Below are 27,178 nucleotides of genomic sequence, written 5' to 3'. Positions count from 1 at the left end.
GTTTCCTAGAGATCACACAAATAGTCAATTCCAACAAATTCGACAATAGAGACAGAATATGTGGCAATTGTAGAAGCAATAAAGGATATTATATATCTTAGGAAAATACTTGAATATTTCTAGGAGAAACAAGTGAATTCTCCTCCTATTTTGGTTGAAAATACTTTTGCAGTTAAGTTGGGTAAGAATCTCAAATTACATGAACTGGCCAAGCTTATCAACACAAATTACCATCTAATTTGATATCATGGAGATGCTAAGACTATTAATTCAATACAATTCCTTAAATGAGCAAATTGCAAACATATTCACCAAAGAGTTGGGAAGAAAAAAGTTTTAAAAGTTCAAAATGATGCTTAGACCCACAAACATCCCTGATTAAGCACACCCAACTTGGGATACGGGCAGATGTAGAATGTAAGTTGTGCTTTATGTCTATCACCAAGAAGTAAGGCTAGAAGGTCACTCAACAATACCCAAAGAAATTGCATACAAATGAAGGTAATCCCCCTATGCTCTTATTAAAGAAATGAAGAAATCCCCATCAATAGCATGTATGATTCCCTTCAGATTTCATAACAATTAGATTTTCTCCACGTTAATAAATGTATATTCTTAGTCTAAGGGAAATGGGGATGGATGGAACTTGAGTAATGCTAATTGAAGGCATGGGAAAAATAAGGCCCCCAAACTTTTATATATCTCTTAGAATAAAAATCTTACCCATACCTATAGTGCATAATTGCATGATCAAATCTAGAGTGACAATGCTTAATTAATAATAGTAGGATGTGCCAAAGGCAATCTATGAGGCAGTGGGTCTGGAGTACATCAGAATTTCTACCAAATTACTCCAACTTAACAATACTCTAGTTATAAAAGTCAAAGCACATGTCAATTACCTTGCATAAATTACCTCATGTCGCATTCCAACAAGAGGTCCTTGTAGTGGATCTTCCCCTAATATTTCGTATGTGTTTATCTAGAGAATTCATGGATAAACTAGGAGGGTATCTAGACATGGACTACTCACACATGATAATTCTAGTAGGAGACAAAAGAAGAAAATATTCAATGAAATGAAAATAGAGAAAAATTATGTAAACATAACGAACTTGTAATGGAGAAGATCAACAAGGAGGATCTTACTACAGAGGATATACTCCTTGCCAATGATCTCCATTATTCCATGATGTATATTGGAATGGGTATGTACTGCCATGAATTCTCAAATCTAATTGCTTGGATATAAGATGACTTGAAGCTTTACAATAAAGATGTGATCCAACACACGCCCTATTATATTAATCTGCGCATGCCATATGCTAATCCTTTCCAACAAAATCAAACACCATCCCTTACTATTGTTGGGGGATTGAGGATACTCAACTATGAATAAAGAGTTTCTATTTCTCCTACATGAAAAAATTATATATCTGATCAGGCATTCAACTTGGGTAGCTAACCTAGACAAATATGATCTTTGAGAGGAGTTTGATCCCATTCACCATTGAGATTTTCTATTTGGTCGAGGTTTATTTTCACACAGTTGAATGAAAGTAATATGCTCCCCCTCATCTGGGGCCTACTACAATGATTTATAGCTTCTGGAGTAACCAATCCTAGATTATGTTATCTTTGTGAGCAAGTCAGTATAGCTGGTCTTTATCTATTGCATTCACCTTCCAAGCACTCCCTTTCACAAACCATTTGTTCTCAATTAATCCCATGACAATTCATCCAACCTTTAGGTTAGCATACCTAGGCCTTTTGATAGATGAGTAAAGCAAACCTACCCCGCCTAGTTTGGCTTAAATAATAATAACCCCATTCATAGGTTTGTACCTATGGTCCTAGCCCCAACTTGTTATTCAAGGGAATGTTAGATACATAATCTTTAGAGATCTAGGTATGTAAATATTAAAACAGGAGTATAAGATTCATGAGTGAATGTTAAGAGTTATTAATAGTCTTGGAAGATGAAACCAAGAGTCCTCCTTAATCTATTTATGTATGTCTCACATTAATGAAGAAAGTATAATTTGTATATTTCCCATCTTACTCACAAAAAATGTAAATATATGAAATCACAATATCACTCACAAAATGCTCTTTAAATTGCATTCACTCATAAAATTAAAGTACTATACACATTATTTGTATTATTTAAATGAAAATGTGATGCATGAATTTATAATGCCACTTTATCCTCATGGGTACAAGGTTAGACTACAAGTAGGGGTAGTATCTGGTCTCATGTATGGGATAAGGTTCGATTCTAATAGAGAGCACATAACCCCACTCAATGACCATAAGGGAAACTCGCTTTTTTGTGATAATATCTAGGTTGAAACCACCTTTTGGTCCTTTGGTCAGATGTAAAACTACTTCTTATTTGATAAGTGTTTTCCATTCTTAGATGTAAGCAAACATGTTAACTTCCCAAGACTCAAAGGAATCTAGCACGAGTCGAAGTTTCCCCCATTACAACTCACTATTTGGTCATTTACAGGTTATGTGGTTTTCCTTGAATAAAGGTAATGAGTCAATCCACATTTACATATAACAACCAATGATGGATGTCCTCATTGTTGGTTGACAATTGAGTTATGATAGGTTTTACCAACTTTGAAGAAAAAAAATGCTACTTTCAAAACTCTTTTTTATTATCTTGCATTCATGTGCAACCAATTATTGTTGAAACATCACTAATTACCATAACATATATTTTGTAAAACATATACTCTAACCCCAATCAAACCCAATTGAAATGTAATTTGAATAAATAACATAAATCCATCGTAATCAAAGGTTAAGTTGAGCAATTTTTCTAATTCCTATTTTTTTAACAAGAACTGGAGGATTTAAACTAAACAGAAATTTGCAATCGAATCACATATAGAAGATACATTGAAAAGAACGATATAAGGAATGTTTTCTCTAGTGATTCTAAATGTAAATTTTCATCAAAGAAAAAACAATATTTCTTTCAAAATAATCAAGGGGAGAGATCCAACTCTAAACCTTCCATGACTTGATCTTATTTCTCCTCTAGTATAAGAGTATATTCTTACAAATTTCTTGCACAAAATGAGGTAGAAACAAAACATGTCTAATAATTGAGAGAAATTGCCCCCCCACTAAATATAAGGGAGTAGTGTTTGTTGGGAACCATAATTTCAAACTTCTCTTTCTATGATCTTTCCTACCTCTTGTTAATGGAGGGGAGGAATGTGGATTTGTTTTCAAAATATCTATAAAAGAAGGATAAGTAGAGTGTCACTCGCACTCCTCGATCACCTTTTTCAACTATTGATTCCTCCTTTTCTAAATCTAGGTCCTTTTCTTCTAAAGTTTCTAAATTTACTCCATTTGGATTCACATCTTCATTATGAGTATTATCCTCTATTTACACTTGATTTGAAGTTTTCATGTCAGGTTGGAGGTCTGGATAGGATCTAAATTTCTACTTTGAACTATTATTTTGAGAATATTTTAAAAACAAATCCTCATCTTGATCCTCTTGAGTTTGCAAAGCTCCAAATCTGTTATCGGAGTAAGTAGACAGGAATCACTAATGATTGGGTGAAATTCCTTGGACTACTATTTCTTTCACTTTCTTGAAACTTGTTTGAATTATCCTTGCACATTATCATTCTAAGGAGTTGTAACTATCTTAGAAAGTGGTTGAGTTGCATAAGCATCAAGAGAACTTTTGGAAAAGTGCCCGCATTCATGGTAGAAAATATGTTTGAAAGGATTTTTTTCTATAATGAAGGGTCTAAAGATGGCTTCAACCCTCCAAATTAGGCTAAATTACCTTAGATGGCCCCTTTTCATTATCCATTTCCACATAATTTCTAAGACATGTAAAAATATGACCCTTATGATTGGCATGAGTAATATAATGCCTCAACTTATCTCCAATAGTTTTGAAAAAACCATCACCCCATAAAATAATGGGAAGGAAATGTAATCTAATCTAAACAAGGGTAGAAGAAATATCCATGTCAATGTGAAAGTCAAGATTCTAGTGGGGAAGAAACATTCCTTTGGATCCCATGAAGTAGGGGCCAGACCAGGAGATCGGGTCTTTTTCCACTTTGTTTTCAAAAATAAAAGATAAACTATTTCCATAATAAAGAGTAGCAATAGGTTTATGATCCCCCCAACTTGTAAAAGTGCATTCCTCCATAGGGGTTGGACTCATCCAAAGGCCTATAAAATTATCGACTAAACCTTTCTCTTTCAACATTGTGATATTCCTTTTTACACTAGAGCACCCTAAGTTAAGAATGGGGATGGATATTTCCTTTTTGGCAAGTTTGCTTTTCTTAGGACATATCTAGACAACTAAAGAAGATCCTTTGGGAATAGAAGCATGAGATTTTGCATTAGAGGATGGAGGACCACCAACTGAAGAACCAATGAAAAACTGATCCATGTAAAACCACGCTAATCCCCCACTACAGAAGAATAGAGTGCTTCCTAAAGTGTGTCCAACACAAGGAAAAGGAAGCTTGGGCAAGCCTTATCCAAGGAGTTAAAATCCCATATCAAAATAAATAGGAAAAATCAAGAAGATGGACAACCAGAATAGTGAAATTGAAGGCAACACATAATTGAACATAGATCTCTCCATGAGATATGCCAAAGTTTGGATGTTGGAAGTGGCTTAATTGGACAGAGGTATCACAATAACAACTAGGGAAACACTAGCGGCTATAGAAGCAGTACCTCCAACTCCTCATTTTCCTACAAACAAGATGTAAATTGATTATTAATTTCTTATTTTTTAACCTCTAATATTGCTTTACGTTTTGGCAAACATCTCCTTTCGTAAGATCTTGGTTTACTTAGAAGTGACGAAGCATAGTGACAAGATATACTTATCACATTATTTTTTATTTTATTATTTGTAAATAGATATATTGATTCTTCCTTTGCATTACTATGCACAAAACTTATTTTATTTGTGGGGTTTATGCTCCTCGTTATAATACATGAACATTTTTTAACCTATTTTTATGTTGGGTATCTCAATTTCAATTTCTCAAATTAATTTAATAGCGTTCCTAGTATTTTTTCTTTTGCTACTCTTAACTACATTTTCCTCGAACCTTAATTGTCCATGAGTTATCTCAAACATATACAAGTTTGCTAACAAGTCAAACACCAAAACTTCTCAGTCTGCAACCTGTATTATAAGGACAATTATTTGAGAAAGTATTTTAATGGTATTCAAGAGTTGATATGGATATTATTTAATGATGTAAATATTATTTTCCATCACTATTATGAACATATGTATTATAGTTCCAATATTTAAAAGAATATTGGATAAAGTATCTTGTTAACATGTACATAAATTAATTTAGTTTATTGTACATGTGGTAAGTTCTATTATTGATGGGGTGAAACCAATTCCAAGTGGGAAAACACATGTCCTTACATGCAGATCAGGGATTAACACTTGCAAGTGTTTTGATCTTGGTTTGTTTGCATGTGGCATCCCACCCCAACCATTAAACTATTGTTTGATAAATAAAATGATCTTATGTTCTGCCATCATCACCATTATTTTTTCTTTATTTTCTAAATAAATAACCTCTTGAGACCTAGATAACCCTAAAGGATTCTTCCCCACATTTATGTATGGAATCTCTATTAAATTTGATAGAGTAAAATAGTTCATTTAACCTAGGGTTATTCAAACTAGGCACCACTTATTATAGAACTAGTGAAACAACTAATAATATTGGAAACAACCAGTTTGAGAAAAGATTAACCATGAACAATAGAAATACCATTGTCAAAAGATGCCCAAGAAACAATGTGACATTCCTTTATCAATTCTCTTTTGCACATTGATGCTTTTCCCTTTGAATTCTTGAGAAGTAACTGCACCAATTTAAGGTTTTAATGGTTGGAACCTTGACTTTTCTCTATTACTTAGTAAGGAAGTCACATAAGGATTTATCCTTCACTCATGCAATTGTGAAATTTCCTTTTATGTGTTGATGTCTTTCCATTTTAATTTCCCACAAGTAGCTATATACTTTGGATTTTGAACAGTTGGGCCCTTTACTTCTCTATATAGCTTGGAAACATTTTTTTCCCATGAAAAGAAATTCATACTTTCATTCAATAATAGATAATAAAAAAATACATCTTGTATATACACACTGTAACATGTGCATTCTCCTTGGATCTTCCCAGATCCATGTGTGGCGTACATAAGTCATAAGTATATGCCTAAAGCATAACAACTAAAGACCAAATGGCCCATAATAATGTACATACAAAGTAGTGAAAAAAACAACAACAACAAAAAGTAAATAATGGGGTAGATCAAGAAACATTGATCTTCCTCTTCTTTCCTTTCTTTTTATGGACATGCTGCCAAACGCCTAGACTAGTGCCAACTGGAACCAAAGCCAAAGAACACTTGAATATCTCCATAGGATGATCCTTATTCGAGTTTGAGCTCTAAGATACATGGAAACTTTAGTCACATGTAGATTGATCTTCCTCTCCTGTAATCGTAGCAAACCTTGACAATTGACATCTTGGAATATATTTTTTTTAAGATTCTTATAAATCCTAGCTGATTTTTCCAACTAAATATGCACATGTTAAAGACCATGGAAGAAAGAACTAGAACTAGTATATGTTTTATAGACATGGGGTGAATGCTCAAACACATATTTTATTTCTTAATTATTAATAACTACTATCTTTGCACTAATAAAGGGATGACGTGAGGTACAAAAACTAATATGGGATTCTCAACCATGTTTTAAGTGTCAAAGTGGCATTTTCAACTATGTCTTTTCATTTAAGTAAACGCTGAAATTATATTTTCTAATTTATTTATTAGTATAGTTGATGACATATGTACAAGCTTTTGGAAAAGCTTTAAACCTTAGACAAACAAGGCATAAATGATTGCCTGGAACCTTGATGTAACATTAAGGTTTGAGGGCAAACATTCATGGTAAGCTTTTTTTAAACTTTTGTTAGAGTAAGCCAATCTTGTAGATAATGGACCTTGTTTTTGGCCACAAATATGATAAAAATCTCATAGAAATTTCAGGCATCACGAGAGTTTTACCCTGATCCAATATCTTTGCATGGTGGTGCAATGTCCTTAACAATGTCACATAATTTTGAATCGATCCGGATTGTTAAAAATTTGATCATCAGTGGGACATCTAAATTTTTTATCAATCAAATTTTGACCACTAAAGAGAAGTTTGATACAAAAATAAATAACCTTACTTTTTTATATAGACAATTTTTGTACAATATCAGTTATAGCATACTTTTTAAATAAATTAACATGTTAAAATATTATAAAATCAATTTAATGTCATTCATGAAGGTCGTCCTTATCAACTAAAACCCTTTTTTCATTCAATAATTTGAATATTTGATCAAAATAATTCAAAATGCCCATTTTTAAATTACTTTAACTAATTTCCAAATTTTTTTAAGTATGTTTTAAATTTTATTGAAGAACTTGATAAGTTGAAAACCTACAAATTGCCTAACTATGATCATTTAAAGTTAAACCATCATTTCATTCTACTAAAACCTATCATTAAAATAGATGTGTTAGCTAATAATTTCTCTTACAAAAGCTTTGATGCATTGGCTAGTGAGTTCTTTTACAATTGGTTTAAGCCAACCAATTTGAAGTTATATGGAGCGTTGAGCGATAGAGGACCGCTAGAAATAGAAGAGCTAATGTGACGTGATGGTGCCCTAGGTTGGCCATGGACATAGAGCACAATTTGATTTTGTGTATGTTGCTTTTTCTGTTGGTTTTCTTTTTGTTGTTGCTATCATTTTTTAAGTTTATTATGCTTTAGTTGTTACCTTTTTAACTTTTGAGCATGCCCATGGCAATTTGGGATCTAGCATCCTATTATTCTTTGTGTTGTTTTGATCTATTTATGTTTATTTTATCTTTGTTATGTTGGCATTATGATACATATGTTGTACTTGATGGCAACACACTCATCTCAGATAATAAATTATAGTGTAGAGAAAAGTTCATACACTTATATGCAGAGAAAAGTTTATTTCATGTAGAGAAAAGTTCACGCACTTTTATGCAGAGAAAAGTTCACGCACTTTTATGCAGAGAAAAGTTTATTTCATGTAGAGAAAAAGTTCACGCTCTTTCATGCAAGGAAAAGCGCGTATATGTTGGAGAACTTACCTCTGGTCCATGGTAGTTAGTCCTTGGTATTTGAACCTATGAGGAAAAGCGCGTATATGTTGGAGAACTTACCTTTGGTCCATGGTAGTTAGTCCTTGGTATTTGAACCTATGAGGAAAAGCGCGTATACGTTGGAGAACTTACCTTTGGTCCATGGTAGTTAGTCCTTGGTATTTGAACCTATGGTTTTGGACCATGGTACCTCGTCAAAAGTGTTGATCTCACGCAATTTCATGGTTGGTTCATGGTATTAGTCCGACAGTTTTTGATCCTATGGTTTTGGCCCGTGGTATTGCATCCAAAAGTGTTGATCTCACGTACTTCCATGGTTGGTTCATGGTATTAGTCCAACAGTTTTTTTGATCCTATGGTTTTGGCCCGTGGTATTGTGAAAGGCCTAAGACTATAAAAGAGGAAGGAGATCATTTGCCAAAGCATCTTCTGAATTATCGAATATCTGATAAAGTGTTAGATCTGGAATATTGTGATTGGGTTTTGGTGCAGATCTGGATCTGAATGAAGAAGGAACCTGAGCGTAAGGAGAAGGATAAGTTCTATTGATGGGTCAAAATCTTAAGGCTGGAATAGTGGTATCTCTATATGATTTTGATCTGTGATATGTGGCATACGCTTGATCTATAAATCTAATAATCTGGGTCTGAATTATTGATGCATGTTTTATTTTACACATGTTATGATCTAGGTATGTCTGATGTAACAACTGCAAAGTTATAAGGAAATATTTGCAGATCTGTATGCGGGTTGGCTTTGGTGAAATCAGAGATTGATGATGCAAGTGTAGTTGATGGTTTTTTGATGTTCTTGGATCCAGTTTGAAAATTTATGAAAAGTGGTCCTTGAAAGAAAAGAAGTAGGGGGTTGTAGCTCCCTTCCAGGAGAGACTGGAAAACGAGAGAGAGTTGTAGCTCTCTGCAGGTTGCAGCCTGTGTACTGGTAAAGGACTGCACCAGTACAAAACCATTGTAAAAGGAGTTTCTAATTTGAAAGAAGATAGAGACATATTGCAGCAGGTGGTTTTCACCCACATTGGGTTTCCACCTTACATCTTGTGTTCTTTAGTGTGACTATCTGTTTTCTTTGTTCATGCTCATTATTTTATGGTACTGACATGCAAAAATAATTCAAAGAATAAATAAGGAAGATTTATTAAAAGAACTTGATAATACTGATTCACCCCCCCTCTCAGTATTATTTCCAACAATTGGTATCAGAGCAGGTCCTTCAGAGAAGCTTGATCGCTTGAAGGAAGATCATTCATCATGAGCAACTACGAGAGGGAAGCATCAATCAGGCCACCAATTTTTGATGGGACAAACTTCAATTATTGGAAGGTAAGAGTTACTGCCTATCTTCAATCTCTTGGTACAGAAGTTTGGGATATCATAGATACAGGCTACACTTTTCCTTCAGCTACTCCTACAGATACGGCCGAAAAGAAGAAATATGAAACAAATGCTAAAGCAGTCAATACTCTGCTGGGATGCTTATCTCAAACAGAATTCGTGAAGGTTATGCAATATAAATCCGCAAAAGAAATATGGGACAAGATTGTCTTGAGCTACGAAGGAGATGAACAGGTAAAGCATGCTAAACTTCAAACCCTCAGGATTCAGTATGAGAATCTCAGAATGTATAATGATGAAAGTGTGGCTAACTATTTCCTTCGGGTAGATGAGATTGTTAATTGCATGAAAAACTTGGGTGAAGAAATAAAAGAGGCTATTGTGGTTGAAAAAGTTCTAAGATAATTGTCCCCCAAGTTTGAATCTAAAGTGTCTGCAATAGAAGAAAAGGAAAATCTACGAATTCTTACTATGTCTCAGCTACACGGAATTCTAACTGCTTATGAAATGAGAAAGGGAGGTCCATCAGACAGAAGAGAAGTTGCTTTCAAGGCTTCAGGCAAAGGAGACTATTATGAAGCAAGTCACGTGCCAGAAGAAGAAGAAGAAGAATCAAATTTTGTCAGAAATCTTCAAAGGGGAACTGGAAGGTTCAGAGGTAAGTTACCTTTTAAATGCTTTGCTTGTGGAAGAGTAGGTCATTATGCTGCAAAATGTCCTCATAAGGATAAAGGAAAGGAACCTGCTAGATGGAACAAGAAACAGATTGCAAATAAGAAAAGCTACTACACTCATGAAGATAGTGATGGTCTATCAAATAGTGACGAAGATGAATGAGGTAATGACTATAAACTCTTAATGGCATTTGAAGATGATGATTACATGGATGCTATAGATGTGGATAGCTTTTGTGAAGAAATTTCTAGACTCAAGACATGTATAGAAGAAAAGAATAGGATCATTGATACTCTACAACTTCAAATTGATGAAAAAGAAAAATATCTTGAAAAGTTAGAAGGCGAAATTGTTGGTCTTAGAAAAGAGATTGAAAAAACAAAGGCTATTAATCTTAAGTTTGTCAAAGGATCTAAAACTCTGGATGAGATCATCAATGCACAGTGCTCTCCTCTAAACAAGACAGGTCTGGGCTATAATGGAGAAACTTCTCAAGCATCCACCTCAAAGAGTTATCTTGATGCAGCAAGAAGGAATGAGCAAAAGCACAATGGAGATCACCAAGTAAAGCGGGGACCAATTACAAACAAAGACTATCAGGAAAATCAGGAGCAATATGTCTTAAGGATGAACAAAAGCTACAACCAGCCACAGGTAAAATCCTCTCAATTTGCTTCAAGAATGAATGACAATAGAAATTACAATCGTTTGGCCGGAAGATTTGATAACCGCAGAAATTTCTTCAATGGACAATGCTTTTCTTGCCATAACTTTGGTCACAAAGCAGCTCAATGTGTTGCATATAAAACGATCATGACTAGAGAAGCTCAAAAACAAAGAAGTATGACCGGGATTACAAAAAGGACCTATAACAACTTTTCGGTTCTTGAAAATGAAGTTGAATGTTCTATTTGCAATAACTTTGGTCATGAAGATTTTGAATGCAGGAGCAGGTTTCAGCAGACAAAGGAACAAGCCTCAAGCACCAAAACATGGAGAATAAAGGAACCACAAACAGAAAGATGTGGGATAGCATTTTATGCAGAGGGACAGGAAAATCTATGGTACATTGATAGTGGATGTTCGAAGCATATGACAGGTGATAAAGAAAAACTTGAATCATATTCTGCTCTAGAAAAAGGAAAGAAAGTTTCTTTTGGAAATGATACTCCTGCAACTATAAAAGGAAAAGGCACTACTCAGTTAAAAGAAAAGGTCAAAGCTGGAAATGTTTTGTATGTTGATGGATTGAAACATAATCTTCTAAGTGTCAGCCAGATGTGTGATCAAAGAACCGAGGTGATATTCAGATCAAATGGATGTCTTGTTCGTGATCTTGTAACAGGTAAAACAGTGATCAAAGGTAAAAGAACTCCAAATAATCTATACATATTTGAAGAAGGACAACAACAATGCTATCTGAGCAAGGATGATGAGCACTGGTTATGGCACCGGAGGTTGGGGCATCTAAGCTTTTCACAAATAAGGAAAGCATGCAAATATCAGGCAGTTCGTGGTCTTCCAGATATCAAAGTTCCAGACAACACCATATGCAAATCATGTCAATTTGGAAAGCAAACCAGAACTACCTTTCCGGAAAAGGAAGGATCAGCTAGCATGCCTCTTGAGCTAGTACATACAGATACATGTGGTCCATTCAGGAAAAGGACACCTCGAGGAGAAGAATACTTGATATTATTCATTGACGATTTCTCCAGGTTTGTCTGGTTAGGACTTATGAAGCACAAAGATGAAGCATTCGAAAAATTCAAATCCTTTAAAGCCTTGGTTGAAAATGAATCAGGATACATAATTAAGTGTCTTAGATCCGACAGAGGTGGGGATTTTACCTCAAATGAATTTTTCGATTTCTGTGAAGAACATGGGATAAGAAGAGAATTCTCTACAGCTAAAACTCCTCAGCAAAATGGAGTGGTGGAAAGAATGAACAGAACTGTCCAACAAATGGCTCGTGCTATGCTTGATGAATCTGGAACTCCCGCAACTTTCTGGGGTGAAGCAGCACATGTTGCGGTTATTATTCTCAACAAAACAAATGTCCGAGTGAACAGCACTCAAACCCCTCATGAGCTCTGGTATGGTGAGACTCCTTCGGTAAAGCACTTCAAAATCTTTGGGAGCAAATGCTATATTAAAAATACTGATGAGCAACTTGGCAAACTTGAACCTAGAGCAGATGAAGGCATCCTTCTTGGTTATTCTCCACACAGCAAAGCATACAAGTGCTATAATAAAAGACTTGGAAGAATTGTTGACAGCATTGATGTAGTGGTTGATGAGAAGGGATACATTCCTAGGCAAGTAAATCATGAAGATATCGAAGAAGATGAAGGCCATCCTCAAAGACAGAATGATGAAGAAGAAGAACCTCAAGAAGAACCAGAGGAGCAGATAAGGATAGAAGAGAAGACTCCATCCAGATATGTTCAGAAGAATCATCCAGAATCTCAGATTTTGGGACAGAAAGAAGCAGGTGTACAAACAAGAAGAACAATTGCAGAAGCTTCAAGCTATTTGGCATTACTCTCTTCCACTGAACCACAAAATGTGAAAGAGGCATGCAAAGATGAATGTTGGGTCAAAGCAATGGATGAAGAACTTGAGCAGATCGAAAAGAACAACACTTGGGAGCTGGTTCCTAGACCAAAGGATAAGAATGTTATAGGAACAAAATGGGTCTTCAAAAATAAATTGAATGAAAATGGAGAAGTAATTAGAAACAAGGCCAGACTTGTTTGTAAAGGGTATGCGCAGCAAGAAGGAATAGATTTTGAAGAAACTTTTGCTCCTGTTGCAAGACTTGAGGCCATCCGAATGTTCCTTGCTCTCTCAAGCTTTCAAAACTTCAAAGTATTTCAAATGGATGTGAAATCAGCCTTTCTGAATGGAGACTTGGAAGAAGAAATATACATTGAGCAGCCAGATGGTTTCATTCTTGGAAATGATCCAAATCTTGTATGCATATTGAAAAAGGCTCTCTATGGCCTCAAACAAGCTCCAAGGGCTTGGTACTATCGTTTAGACAAATATCTTCATCAACAAGGTTTTTCAAAAGGATCAGCAGACAGCAATCTTTATATAAAAGTTGAAAATGACAAATTGCTGATATTTGTTGTGTATGTAGATGACATTATCTTTGGCAGCAATGAAGAAGCTATGAGTCAAAGCTTTGCCTTGGTGATGCAGAAAGAATTCGAAATGTCCTTGCTGGGAGAACTGACATATTTTCTTGGTTTGCAAATCCAACAAAATGAAGGAGGGATCTTCTTGTCTCAAACCAAGTATCTCAAGCAGATTTTGAAGAAATATGGTATGGAAGAAGCAAAACCAGTATGTACACCCATGGTCACAGGATGTAACCTCAGTGCAAATGATGAATCAGCAGCAGTGCATCAACCAACTTACAGATCTATGATTGGAAGTCTACTTTATTTGACAGGTACCCGACCAGACATCATGCATGCAGTGGGAATAGTTGGAAGATTTCAGGCAAATCCAAAGGAAACTCATCTTCAAGCAGTAAAGAGAATCTTCAAATATCTTCAAGGGACTCAAAACTATGGCTTATGGTATCCTAGAGATACAGATCTCACACTTCATGCTTATACAGATGCAGATTGGGCCGGAAGCGTGGATGACAGGAAAAGCACAAGTGGTGGTGCATTCTTTATGGGTTCCAGATTAGTATCTTGGTTCAGCAAGAAACAAAGTTCGATTTCCCTGTCTACAGCTGAAGCAGAATATGTTGTTGCTGCATCTTGCTGCACTCAACTCCTTTGGATGATGCAGACCTTGCAGGATTTTCAAATCACTTGTACACCACCCATCTCCATCTTATGTGATAATATAAGTGCAATCAGCATTTCAAAGAACCCAGTCATGCATTCAAAAACCAAGCACATACCAATCAAGTATCACTTTCTCCGGGAACAAGTGCTTGAACAAAAGGTCAAGTTGGAGTATGTTCCTTCTAAGGAACAGGTTGCTGATATACTCACCAAACCATTGCCTAGGGAGACCTTTGAATACCTCAGGCAAAAGCTGGGGGTTGTTGATGCATCATCTTGTTGTTGAATCTCTTCTGATTGTTGGTTGTACGCAAGGTTCATCTGAAGTATATGCGTACATGTGCTGGGTTGCGGATTGGTCAAAGATCGAATGGCACAGGTTCAGGGGGAGCATATCATGCATTGTTGGCATTATGGAGGAAGTACAGAAGGAGATCATGGATGCTGGTCTGAATATTGCTGCAATACGTCTCTATCTCTTTCATGGTCATGGATTATGGTTCTTCTTTGCAGATCTGGTTTATAGTCAGGGGGAGCATGTTCTTAGGGGGAGCATAACCCTTTGCCCTTGATGTCAAAGGGGGAGAGTGATTGGTTGTTGTTGCCATCAAGTCCAAAGGGGGGGATTGTTGGCATTATGATACATATGTTGTACTTGATGGCAACACACTCATCTCAGATAATAAATTATAGTGTAGAGAAAAGTTCACGCACTTATATGCAGAGAAAAGTTTATTTCATGTAGAGAAAAATTCACGCACTTTTATGCAGAGAAAAGTTTATTTCATGTAGAGAAAAGTTCACGCACTTTTATGCAGAGAAAAGTTTATTTCATGTAGAGAAAAAGTTCACGCTCTTTCATGCAAGGAAAAGCGTGTATATGTTGGAGAACTTACCTTTGGTCCATGGTATTTAGTCCTTGGTATTTGAACCTATGAGGAAAAGCGCGTATATGTTGGAGAACTTACCTTTGGTCCATGGTAGTTAGTCCTTGGTATTTGAACCTATGAGGAAAAGCGCGTATATGTTGGAGAACTTACCTTTGGTCCATGGTCGTTAGTCCTTGGTATTTGAACCTATGGTTTTGGACCATGGTATCTCGTCAAAAGTGTTGATCTCACGCAATTTCATGGTTGGTTCATGGTATTAGTCCGACAATTTTTGATCCTATGGTTTTGGCCCGTGGTATTGCATCCAAAAGTGTTGATCTCACGTACTTTCATGGTTGGTTCATGGTATTAGTCCAACAGTTTTTTTGATCCTATGGTTTTGGCCCGTGGTATTGTGAAAGGCCTAAGACTATAAAAGAGGAAGGAGATCATTTGGCAAGCATCTTCTAAATTATCGAATATCTGATAAAGTGCTAGATCTGGAATATTGTGATTGGGTTTTGGTGCAGATCTGGATCTGAATGAAGAAGGAACCTGAGCGTAAGGAGAAGGATAAGTTCTATTGATGGGTCAAAATCTTAAGGCTGGAATAGTGGTATCTCTATATGATTTTGATCTGTGATATGTGGCATACGCTTGATCTATAAATCTAATAATCTGGGTCTGAATTATTGATGCATGTTTTATTTTACACATGTTATGATCTGGGTATGTCTGATGTAACAACTACAAAGTTATAAGGAAATATTTACAGATCTGTATGCGGGTTGGCTTTGGTGAAATCAGAGATTGATGATGCAAGTGTAGTTGATGGGTTTTTGATGTTCTTGGATCCAGTTTGAAAATTTATGAAAAGTGGTCCTTGAAAGAAAAGAAGTAGGGGGTTGTAGCTCCCTTCCAGGAGAGACTGGAAAACGAGAGAGAGTTGTAGCTCTCTGCAGGTTGCAGCCTGCGTACTGGTAAAGGACTGCACCAGTACAAAACCATTGTAAAAGGAGTTTCTAATTTGAAAGAAGATAGAGACATATTGCAGCAGGTGGTTTTCACCCACATTGGGTTTCCACCTTACATCTTGTGTTCTTTGGTGTGACTATCTGTTTTCTTTGTTCATGCTCATTATTTTATGGTACTGACATGCAAAAATAATTCAAAGAATAAATAAGGAAGATTTATTAAAAGAACTTGATAATACTGATTCACCCCCCCTCTCAGTATTATTTCCAACATGTTCATAGTTTTTTTCTTGTTGGCTTCAATGAGTGGGAAATTAATGCGGGTTGGTGCAGATCATAAAGGTGTAGTGGATGTAGGCAAAGGTGAAAAAAACATAGAGAAATTTTGAGGTAAAAAATGAGTCTCAAAACAAAAAATATATTATCAAAATCAACTTTATAAGAGCCAATAGGATTAAAGATGATTATGTCAACCAAAAGGGTAAATATTTTTTGAAGGAAAAGAAGAAAAACATTTTTTAATTATAATTTTGACTTATCTTCTTGTAGGTTTACTCAAATTTCAAGTATAGGGCTTCACTTTATGCAAAATTAAATTTTGCATCTAATGAGTACCTAGTATGCATAATTTTGATGGGCCCATAGTGAGATATACTAGGAATACATGGAGGCAAGTTATCCTGGAATTAAGGAGGTGGAAGATAACTTACCTTTAGTTTTGTTGTATATGCCTCCATTAGCTTCCTTTGTGAATTAAAATATAATTGATTTGCATTTTTCAACTCTTGGAGCCAAATAGTGAACAACTTTTGAGGTTGCTTGTGCAAGGTTAAGGTTGCCTTTTCTTTGAAGAGTCGTGATCATATTTTTAGGAAGTTTATATAGAGCTTTGCTTCCCACCTATGGGTCTATTCCCACCATATATTTTCTTCATTTCCAACTTTCCACATTAGCAAATTCCCCACTAGTGGGAAGGGTAAATCCATGGTCTTCCATATTATTGACACATTTTTAATGCTTTTTTGAGGGTCTTCTAATCCATCTTACCACGGTATTAGGTGAAATGTATTTATGGTATTCGACCAAACTCATCATTTTTCATGAGTTTTCAAAGGCTTTAGTAGTTAGTGCCTTTACAAAATGATGAATATTCTTAACACCCCATCCTCCTAGATCTCAAGCTAAGTTTTGGATTGTCATTTCACTAGAGATATTACTTCACTTTCTTTTCTATATACCAAAAAGATATAGAACTAATTTTCTAGTGCTAATTTAACGAAGATGAGGTGTCCTCCTCTAAATAACCTTCTATTACACCAAAAATTATCCTCTCATCTTTGGCTGAAAAACATTTCCATTCATTGGTCCCATTATCATTTGTCATGATATAAAATCCCAAGTGTTTGAAACCTACTTAAAATTCTAGATGCAAAATTGACTTAAAGCAATTGAATATTTTTTCATATATAGCATCAAAACTATCGTTGTGCATTATAGCTCTAATATCTCATTTAATTTAGAAGAATCTCTCCTTGAACCATTAGAGAGTAAACATCATCCACAAAATGTAAATGAGTTAATGTAAGAGATCTCCCTAACCTTGTACATTTTACAGATCTCTTTTTTCTTGCCTCTAGTAAAGTATTATCAGCCCTTTAGCTCCTATAAAAAATAGCAAAAGATGATCAAGATCAACTATGTCTAAGCCATTTTGATGGTTTAAAGAAGGAAAACATTGGTCCATTGATTAAGACTATGAATGATAGTAATGGAAAGTAATTTGTTATTTAGTTCACTTAATGCACACAAAATCTTCTATGTGCCAAAATTAACCTCAATTACAACTAGCTTGCTTGATCATATGCCTTAAAAGATCCAACTTTAGAACCAACCATGTCAACTTCTTTGTTTTAATTTAATATACATCCTTTATTGTGCCACTCCTACTACACCATGCCTTCATCTATTACAAATTATCCCGACTTACACTTTTGAAATTATCGTAGAATATTTTCTTTACTCTTAATACTATTGCCTTGGCAATAACATTGTAAATATAATTGCAAGTGAAATTGGCTTGAAAGTATAATTGAAGATACCTAAGACACTTCCAATACTCCTTGATTAATGAAATACTATAACAATTCATGTTTTATCAACTAAAAAAAACCTAAAAATAACTCTATTACCCAACCATAGGGTTTGGATGTTTTCCCTTTTGGAAAATATGAGGTACACTTTCAACTCATCACTAGTAATCTCCCCCAGTAATCTCTCATTGGTTGTACCATCTTTGACTGTTTATACAATATTTTCCCTATCCTCCTTATATATCTTCCCAAAATGATCCACTCCTAAAGCACCAATATATTTGAATCTCTAAGACATTGATCCATCATCTCTCTTTACCTCCTAGATTATGTTTTGGTTTTTCATATAATTTGAAGATTTATGGAAAAAAATTTCATCTCCCATTTTCAACCATAATTCCCTACTCTTGAGTCTCCATGATGCCTTTGCATTTACAAGATATTTCCTCTTCTTTTATTCAAGATGTGTTCCCTTCGAATCTGGGTTCCTTTTAGAAAAAAGGTGGTAGCCCTGGTCTGAATGTTCACCCTCAACTAAACCTTCTAGCAGGAAGCCTCTAAAATCTCGTAGAGTTGCAGCCCTGACTCTGGATGATTACATTGGCCTCAAGGAAGTTCCTTTCTTTTTGGAAGGGTAATAGTAGTAGATTTGCAGAGAAGGTGATTAGTTTGCACTCCATTTTGAGTTGGGATAAAATCTAACTGGGAACTAATGTTGGGTAATTTTTTGGTCCTCCATATTCTTTCTAGAGGAAGGTTTTGTGCCATCCTGTGCTCCAATAGTGAGGTTCGGGAGATATGACCAAAGATTGGAATTGGGGTAAATCAGGCCTGTCTTTCTAGTGATGGCATTTATATTTTGATCACAGCAGAGAATAAATGGCTGGCCAGAAATTATGGGCTATCCTCCCAGGCCTCCCATTGATGTTTTGGTTGCATGACATTCAAGAAACCATAGGTAACCAAATGGGTTAGTCTATTTGTATTGAATATGGGCATCTAACTAAGCTCGATCATCGATTCACTTGGCTTCGAATTAAAGTGGATGTTTGTGAAGGCCTGGTAGAGGAGGTTAAGCTACTTTTCAAAGGAAAAATTTGGAATCATTTGGTGGATTATAAGAGGGTACCCTTAAGGTGTTTTGTTTATAAATAGGTTGGACACCTTGTAGATTAGTGTGAGAAAAATTAACACGGATTTAGACCAGTTAAGAAGGTGTGGTTCAAAAGAATACAAGTCGAGCTTCAGATACCTTAGTTCCATCTCCTAGAGCAATTCCTGGTGAAGACACTGAGGATCCAATTCCTATAGGTATGGTTCTTACTCCTTATATAAATTGGCCCCGTGTATTCCCCCCCTTCCCTTAGCACCTTACCCTCTGAGGTCTTCTATTTTTATGGATGAAGTAGCTTCTCTCCCAACCCCATTGGTCTCCTTGCCTCCTTCCTCAATAATTCCCTATTTGGAATTGTCCTCTCCATCCAATTTGGAGGAAGTCTTCTCAGAATCTTATAGGATGTCAAAGGTGTCATAAAAGAGGAGATATAATCTCAAATTGTGCTTAATATCTTCTTCGAAAGCCTCTTATAAAGGAGGGTTGGTAGAATATTGCGCTTTTGTCATCCATGCAAGCTAGAAGTCTCTGTTATCCAAAGCACGGACTAAAGCCAAGGAGTACATCAATCTAGGCAAGCAAAACACCATCTTGGGGTCCCTTAGACCAAAGAAAGTCCTCACAGGGTCTTCCATATATGATTGTGTTCTTTATGAACATTAGGGGTTTTTTGGGCACCCCTAAACAACTTTCCCTCAAATGTATCCTAAGGAAATTAAATCCCAACATCATTCTGTTATAGGAGATTGTGACTTCCGAAGCAAAGGCTCGTGTCATTTTGGAGCCCTGGTTTAAGGGTTGGTGTTTTTTATCTTGGGATGTAATTTGATTATTTGGAGGATTGATTTCGGCTTGGCACCCTTCCCTCAGTGCCATCTAATCTTCAGCTTCCAACAATTTTATCTTAATGACTTTGGATTTAAAATTCTTTGGTGTTTCTTGGAGAAATTTTAATGTATATGGGTCATATTTTAGTCGTTCATTGTCTTAGAACAATCTTTTTCCTTGGGCCTTATGATGAGAATGCCTACTATATTGGGTGGGGATATGAATTTCACCACTTCAGTTAGAGAAGTATAGGGACATTTTCCCTAAGTTGATCCCTTGGAGGGATATTTCTATCACCTTCTTGATTTTTCACAATTAGTTGATTTGTGTCCCATCAAATTGTCCCCGATGTGGCGAAATTTGAGGGTGGGATTTGATGTTGTCTCAAAGAGGTTAGACAAAATTCTTGTGTATGAATACATCCTTTCACATAATTTTATATCCAACACTAAGGTCGATCTAATCAATATTTTTTATCACAACCTTATTCTTCTAAGGCTTGAGGTTGAAGATGCTAAGCCTTCGACCCCATTCAAGTTTAATGTATCTTGGCTCAAGGAGCCTGTATTTATAAAATTATTCGAGGATACCTGGACTCACCCAAGAGATGACAAGTCTACTCCATTGATGTTGTAGTTTTCAAAAAAATTAAAGAACTTAAAAGCCAAAATGAAATCATGGAGAGAGCTTCATAAGGAACAAAAGGACGCTCGTCTTATGGAGATTGAGGCCAAGATTACTGACATATTTAACTCCAATGTTTCAGGAATTTTTATCAAGATTCCTTCATCTCCCTTCGCTCATTGGAAGCATCCAAAAGTTATATCTTAGCCCATGAGGAAGAGTTGTGGCCGCCAAAAAAGCAGGGCCAATAATACAAATTTATTTCATCGATTCTCAAATGCACAAAACGATATGGGAAATTAAGAATGGAGAGGTCATATTGTAAAAACTTTTAAGGCAAAGCTCTTGTGAGGGTTAGGTTTTTCAATTCCTTATTTGAAGAACCTTAGGCTTATCCCATACTTGAAACTTTGGAGGTACTAAACTATTTTGCACATGCTTTTTCTGACAAGTCAAATGAGGAATTGGAAGCCGAAGTTATGAATCTGAAGTTCTACGTGCACTTTCTCCTATGAAAAAGGGGAAGTGTCTAGGTCTAAATGACTTTATTATCGAATTATGTATGGATTCTTTTGAGCTTTTAAAAGATGGCATCCTCAAAGTTGTTAGGGAATCTCAAATAATGGCCTACATTTATTGGGTGCTCAACTCAATATTCACTTGCCTCATGCCAAAAAAACAAAAAGAAACATATTTTGATGATTTCAAGCCCATCTTCTGTTGCAATTTCACATACACACTAATCATGAAGATCATATCTTTGAGATTGAAGCCCATGTTGAGTTCGTACATTTCAAAGGACAAATTTGGTTTTCTTCAAAATTGTTAGATTCACAACCTGGTGACCTTTAAAAAGAAATCTCTTCACTCCATCAAAGCTAGATGTTCTCCTACTATTACTCTCAAAGTTTATTTATTGATTTATTAAACTCGACATGAGTTTAAGGACAGTTAACTAAATATTAGCTTGTATGTCCTTAGTGAATTTTGTAGCCTTAATAAATGGGTGACCATCGAATTTCTCCAAGGCTTCCAGGGTCCTGAGGCAGGGTTGTCCCCTCTCTTCGTTGTTATTTCTTTTAGTGGCTGAAGTATTGAGCATCTCGATTAAGAGGGCTATCAACTTAGTTGAGGCTAAAGGAGTCAAAATTCCAAATCAATTTTCCTTATCACATTTACAATTCATGGGTGACATTATCATTTTAATTGAAGGGACTATTATTAGCGTAAATGCTTTGAAAATAGTTCTCAACTCTTTTCTCCTCATAACAGGAATGCTAATTAACATGGAGAAGTCCACTCTTTCCTTCAATAACATTTGAGATGCGGTTAGGATTTCTCTTTTACATACCCTTCCTTTCTATATTAAAGAAGCCTAGGATGGTAGGAAGTATCTGGGCTTTTATATCAAACCTAATGCTTATACCAAAAGTTATTGGATATGGTTAATTAAAAAATTGGAAGCAAGAACAAATCTTTGGATAGATCATTTTCTACCAAAAGGCAGCCATTTGGTACTTGTTAAGTCTATTTTCGAAGGAATTCTTATTTATTGGACATCAATTGTCGTTGTTCTGAAAGGGATACTAAACAAAATCATAAGTTTGAGCAACAAATCCATTTGGTCTGGTAGAAAATTTTTGGAGGGGAATCATTTGGTTAATTGGAAATACATTGCTAAGCCTAAGCTCCTTAGCAGTTAGGGACTGGAAAATTTATACTTTTTGAATCAAGCCCTTGCTGCTAAAGGCTCCTAAATAACAAGTATCTTTCTACAAAACAAAAAAAACAAAAATGAAATTGAATGGATTATGAGCTATTGGAAATTGGTTGTGAATTATTTTATTATTTGGCAGACCCTTGCAAATGTATTTCCAATCACAGGAGAATGGATAGCCTGGAAGATCGGTTATGGTGGAAGTGTTTGACTGAGGTTGGACCATTGGGTTTGTTCCAAGGAAAATTATAAACTTTCAAAAAATACCATCTCTTTTTTACAAGTGACAAGAGTCTTCTCTTTAGCATATGCAATCTCTCAAAATGAACACGAATGGGGGTGGGGGCATGGAAATCTGCATAGGAGCTCGGGTTGGTTGGGACAAAGGTAAAATAATGGACTAACTATGTGGGCATCTTAGTCTCGACGATGATAAAGTTATCAAATGAAGATGAAGATCGTCTCATATGGTACAAGAATCCTTCTTCAGGTTCCTTCACAACAAAGCTTGTATATCAAGATCTCATGGAGGGAAAATCAACTGATGAGTCAACATGATGGTAGAAATTCCTTTGGCATCACAAAGGTCTGCTCAAAGGAAAAATAGCATTGTGGTTAGCCTTACCCAATAAGTTTATCTCCTTGGATAATTTCATCAAGAGAGTGTGGATAGGATCTCGGTGATTCCCTCTTTGCAAAAATGATGAGGAATCCATCTATCATTTGGTCATTTATTACTCTTACACTTGGCAAGTCTAGCCTTTGTCTAAGAGTACATTCAATCCCTTAACTACTTCTTGTGACAAAGAGTCTTTGATTGAATGCGTTTGAGACTAGGTTAATGATTCAATTGTTTCAATCTTTCCAGTTTTCCCTGCTTCTCTTGTCCACTTTGTGTTGTAAGCCAAGAATATGGATTTGTTCCAAGAAAAAATCGTTCCAACGAAGGTTGTGATGGGTATCATTGATTCCACCTGCAAATCTTTTAGAGTTGAGGTAAAATGCAAAATTCTCAAAGCTCCATTATGCCTCTCTTAGACAAGTATAGCCCTTGGGGTTTCTTGAATAGGGTGAGTGAAGGAACACCACCCCCCCCCCCCCCCAATATGTGGAGATAGAGTTGTATTGTTTCTAAATGGTCACGATTATTTTCATGTTAACCATGCTCCTGGAAGTGGGACCAATATGAGAGCAGAATTTTCAACTCTTTTGGCACTTATTTATGTGCCAAATCAAAAAGTAGTGAAATCTATGTAGATATTGAGGGATTTGAAACTTGTAATAAAATGGGTATGTGGTTGAGTTTGGATAGAATCCCCTCACCTAACACATTTTCTACAAGCAATAAAATAGGTTATGAACAAGTTGGAGTGATTCTCTTGCAATCATATCTACGAAGAATTCAACTCTCTGGCAGATAATCAGTGGAAAAGCTTTATTAGCCTACTGAATGCTACAAGAAACCTAAATATGGTGATCATTGGGCATTCGATGCACGACCCTCTCCTTATTGATTATGATCTTTCTCACTCAAGAAATGAGTAAGTTTCCATCATCAAGAAAGTTTACAACGCTTCGATATGACCTTCAGTGGTCAATTTCATCTTTGCAATCTTAAAAGCAACGTAGAACATAGAACAAACAATCAAGCATTCAAAGAATACAAAACTATCACACCATGCACATTGCTACTAATACCATACTAATAAAACTCAATGTAAATCACAATTGTGTAGTTATCCAAGACAAGACAAGCCCAACTTCATAGATCAAAGACTAGTGTGTTTAACACGTCACATACCAACTAGGTTCGCATTACAAAAACAGGGCAAATCGATGTTTTAAACGCTAAATACTATCATTATTAGAGTGAATCTATGTATCAAATATAACATACAAATAATATAGAAGAGATCTATAAGTTATAATTCAATTGTAATTGGCATCCAATTGGTTCACACGTTATCTATATACCAGAGAGCTAATATCATGAGATAATCCCACACATCAAATGTTAAAATCACATATCTACTACAAACTCAAAATATATATAACATTGAAATGATATTTACTTGCAAAACCTAAATAACATGCCACAATCCATTAGAAATATAAGAATATGAAGAGGCAACTCGATGGGTTAGTGAGCCCCTGCCAAAAAGCAGTGGTGCCCTAAGAAAAGAATCTTAAATCACACCAGATCTAATACGAAATGCATATAATCGATCAAAAACAATATTCTATTATCAATCCATAGATTTTATCAACATAAACACGTGCAGGTGTGCACATAGTGGTCCAATGAGATCGTATTTATAGTGTTCAAATAATATTTGACCTTGTTAACCATACTAAGAGGCCACACTCTATTTTTATACATTACAAAATACATGGAAATAATGCTAACATTCATAGCCTAAATTGAGTAAGGTGCAGGCAGTGTAACGACCCTTGTACAGATTTAGAGCAATAAAATAATCAAACACCAAAATTGAGAAGGTGCAGTCACATTGTAGTTCAACATATCTTATGCATGAAACCCTTGATCTTGTCATATTTTGTTGTGGTTTATCATTGACGCGGAACGCCAACTCAACACTTGTTCTTCACTATGAGTTCATCCTAACAAATGAAAAAGCATCTCGAGGGTGTCGTCAAAAAGACCCATGTTCTTGTTTTGAATTTGAAGGTGTGTACATATGCCAACAGTGGAGTGCAATTGCAAGAACCTACATGGGTTATAATATCTACTTCATAACCTTAATTAGTGTCCCTAATTAAGATTAGTCCCTTAAATGCATTCAAAATTATAGACTTTCAATAGTAAATGATGTTTTACCTTGAAATACCCCTTTGATCATAGTTTTCCTTAATTGCGCACAAGGGATGGTCGTATATGGGAAAAATGAGGGTTTAACGGGGTCCAAAATGGTCAATTGACAGTGAGGACATCATCAATTCTGATCCCAAACATCTCCCCCAAGCTTGAGATTTTGTGTGTGCTCACACAACAGAACTATGGTTGACATAGCTGAATTTGTATTGGGTGCTCCTTTGAACAAAACTAGCCCAAACTATAGTGGCCTTATGACCTCATTGATTATCAATATCAATATTGACAATAGCCCTACATATCCCCTATGCAAATTTAAGTTTCTTTTGTGAGGGCTTGTTTCATATATACAGATTAAATTCTCTCTATACCAATTCCCAGCCAATTTAAAATGCTTCTTATTCTCCTTAGAAAATTTTGCAATTTCTTCCCGCAATTCTGTGTTCTTGGTATTTATGATGGATTTTTCCTTCTTAACATGTCTATCAAGAACTTTAAATTCTCCAATTTTAATTTTGAGCTTTTCAATCTCCATATTCTCTTTTGTCAACTCCTGAGTTGTAGGTTAATCCAATAGAGTAGAGGACATAGTAGGATAGAAATCAATAGCATCCTAAATTAATGGACTCACAAAATCATTGTAGGACTTTATTTTCAGCCTTTTAGGCAGAGAGGCCATTGATCCCTTTCTCTTAGCGGTTTATGGATAGTAGTTCGAGTATAAGGGAAAAAAATTGTAGAATTTTGTTGGTTCATTAGGGTAGTGAGGACAGGGGGATAGATAAGGTTCATATGAAGCCAAATGGGTTGATTTATTGGGAGAACGAGGAGGATATGGTATACAAGACTCAGAGGGAGATAAAGGAGTTTAATTATTAGGGGAATCTATAAGTGATATATAAGGGGCATGAGAAGGTGAGGGAGCAACCTCTATTTGTGTTGGCACCTTCTTTTTCATCATATTTCTAGTCACTCTCCTTGAGGTAATAAAAGGTTGTTGATTTAATTTCTTCACCTTCTTGAGATCCTCTATGTAGGGATCAAAATATTCATCTCCTTGAGCATTATCTCCTCCATCTTTGTCACCATCTTCAAGCTTCTCTTTGTCTTTGCCATGAAGTTTTTGAGATTCCTTTTTGACAGGAACTTCTTGTGCCACTTGTGGTACTAGAGGGAGGGGGAGGTGGTTACCAAACTATTTTCTAGTGACAAAGGCATCCCAATTATCCCTCCTCTTCCTTAATTCATCCATAATTAAAATTTTAATGAGGTCATGCTAATACAAGCTATGTTTAGCATTCCTAGGGTTTCATTGGACACGCTTTCCCATGCATCCTAGTATCTTGAAAAGAAAATAAGAAAAATTGATGCATTCACCAACTTCAAAGTGAAAAAGCAAATGAATATGATAAAGAAAGGTGATAATATATCTACCTTATCAATTCACCACCTTATGTAAAACAAAGAGTAAGTTCCTCCACTTTTCCAAAATGTAGCAACATGACACTCCTTATTTCCAATCTGTCTCTAATTCTTGAGGATTGAGGAATTGACTCCAAGTTCCCTTCTCTGCCTGCTTGTTTTTAAACCAATGCTCACCCTGTTGAGAGAGCCCCATGGTTTAAGCCACTGAATCTTCCATCATTACCATGACAAGATCACCAATTTGGGCTATATTTCCATCGAATCCTTGGATGATTCCATTGCTACTACATCGTCATACCCTTTGAATTTCTTAATAAATGTAAGCCATCCCATGACTCAAAGTATTGGCTTACTAAAATTATACTTAGGAAATCATTCTAGGGCCACCAATAACCAAGGTTCCTCTCTTACTGGTCCAAGTTTTCCCATCTTGTAGAGTAGATATTTAGGGCTTAGTCTCTTTGAGATCTATTGTCATCTGGGGCGAAGGTATTTTTACAGCTAAGGGACATAGTAATATTTGAAATAAGGGAGAGGATGATACCTCAAACAATGGTGGAATGATGTTTCAAACAGGAAATAAGGTGGTGGGGCTATCAAATTATGGTGAGGCATAATAGATCTTGTGT

This window comes from Pinus tabuliformis, chromosome 7, assembly GCF_031772625.1.
Source record: "Pinus tabuliformis cultivar Carrire ecotype Pingquan chromosome 7, CPIR1, whole genome shotgun sequence".
NCBI classification, from domain to species: Eukaryota; Viridiplantae; Streptophyta; class Pinopsida; order Pinales; family Pinaceae; genus Pinus; species Pinus tabuliformis.
Note: the sequence above shows the minus strand (reverse complement) of the source record.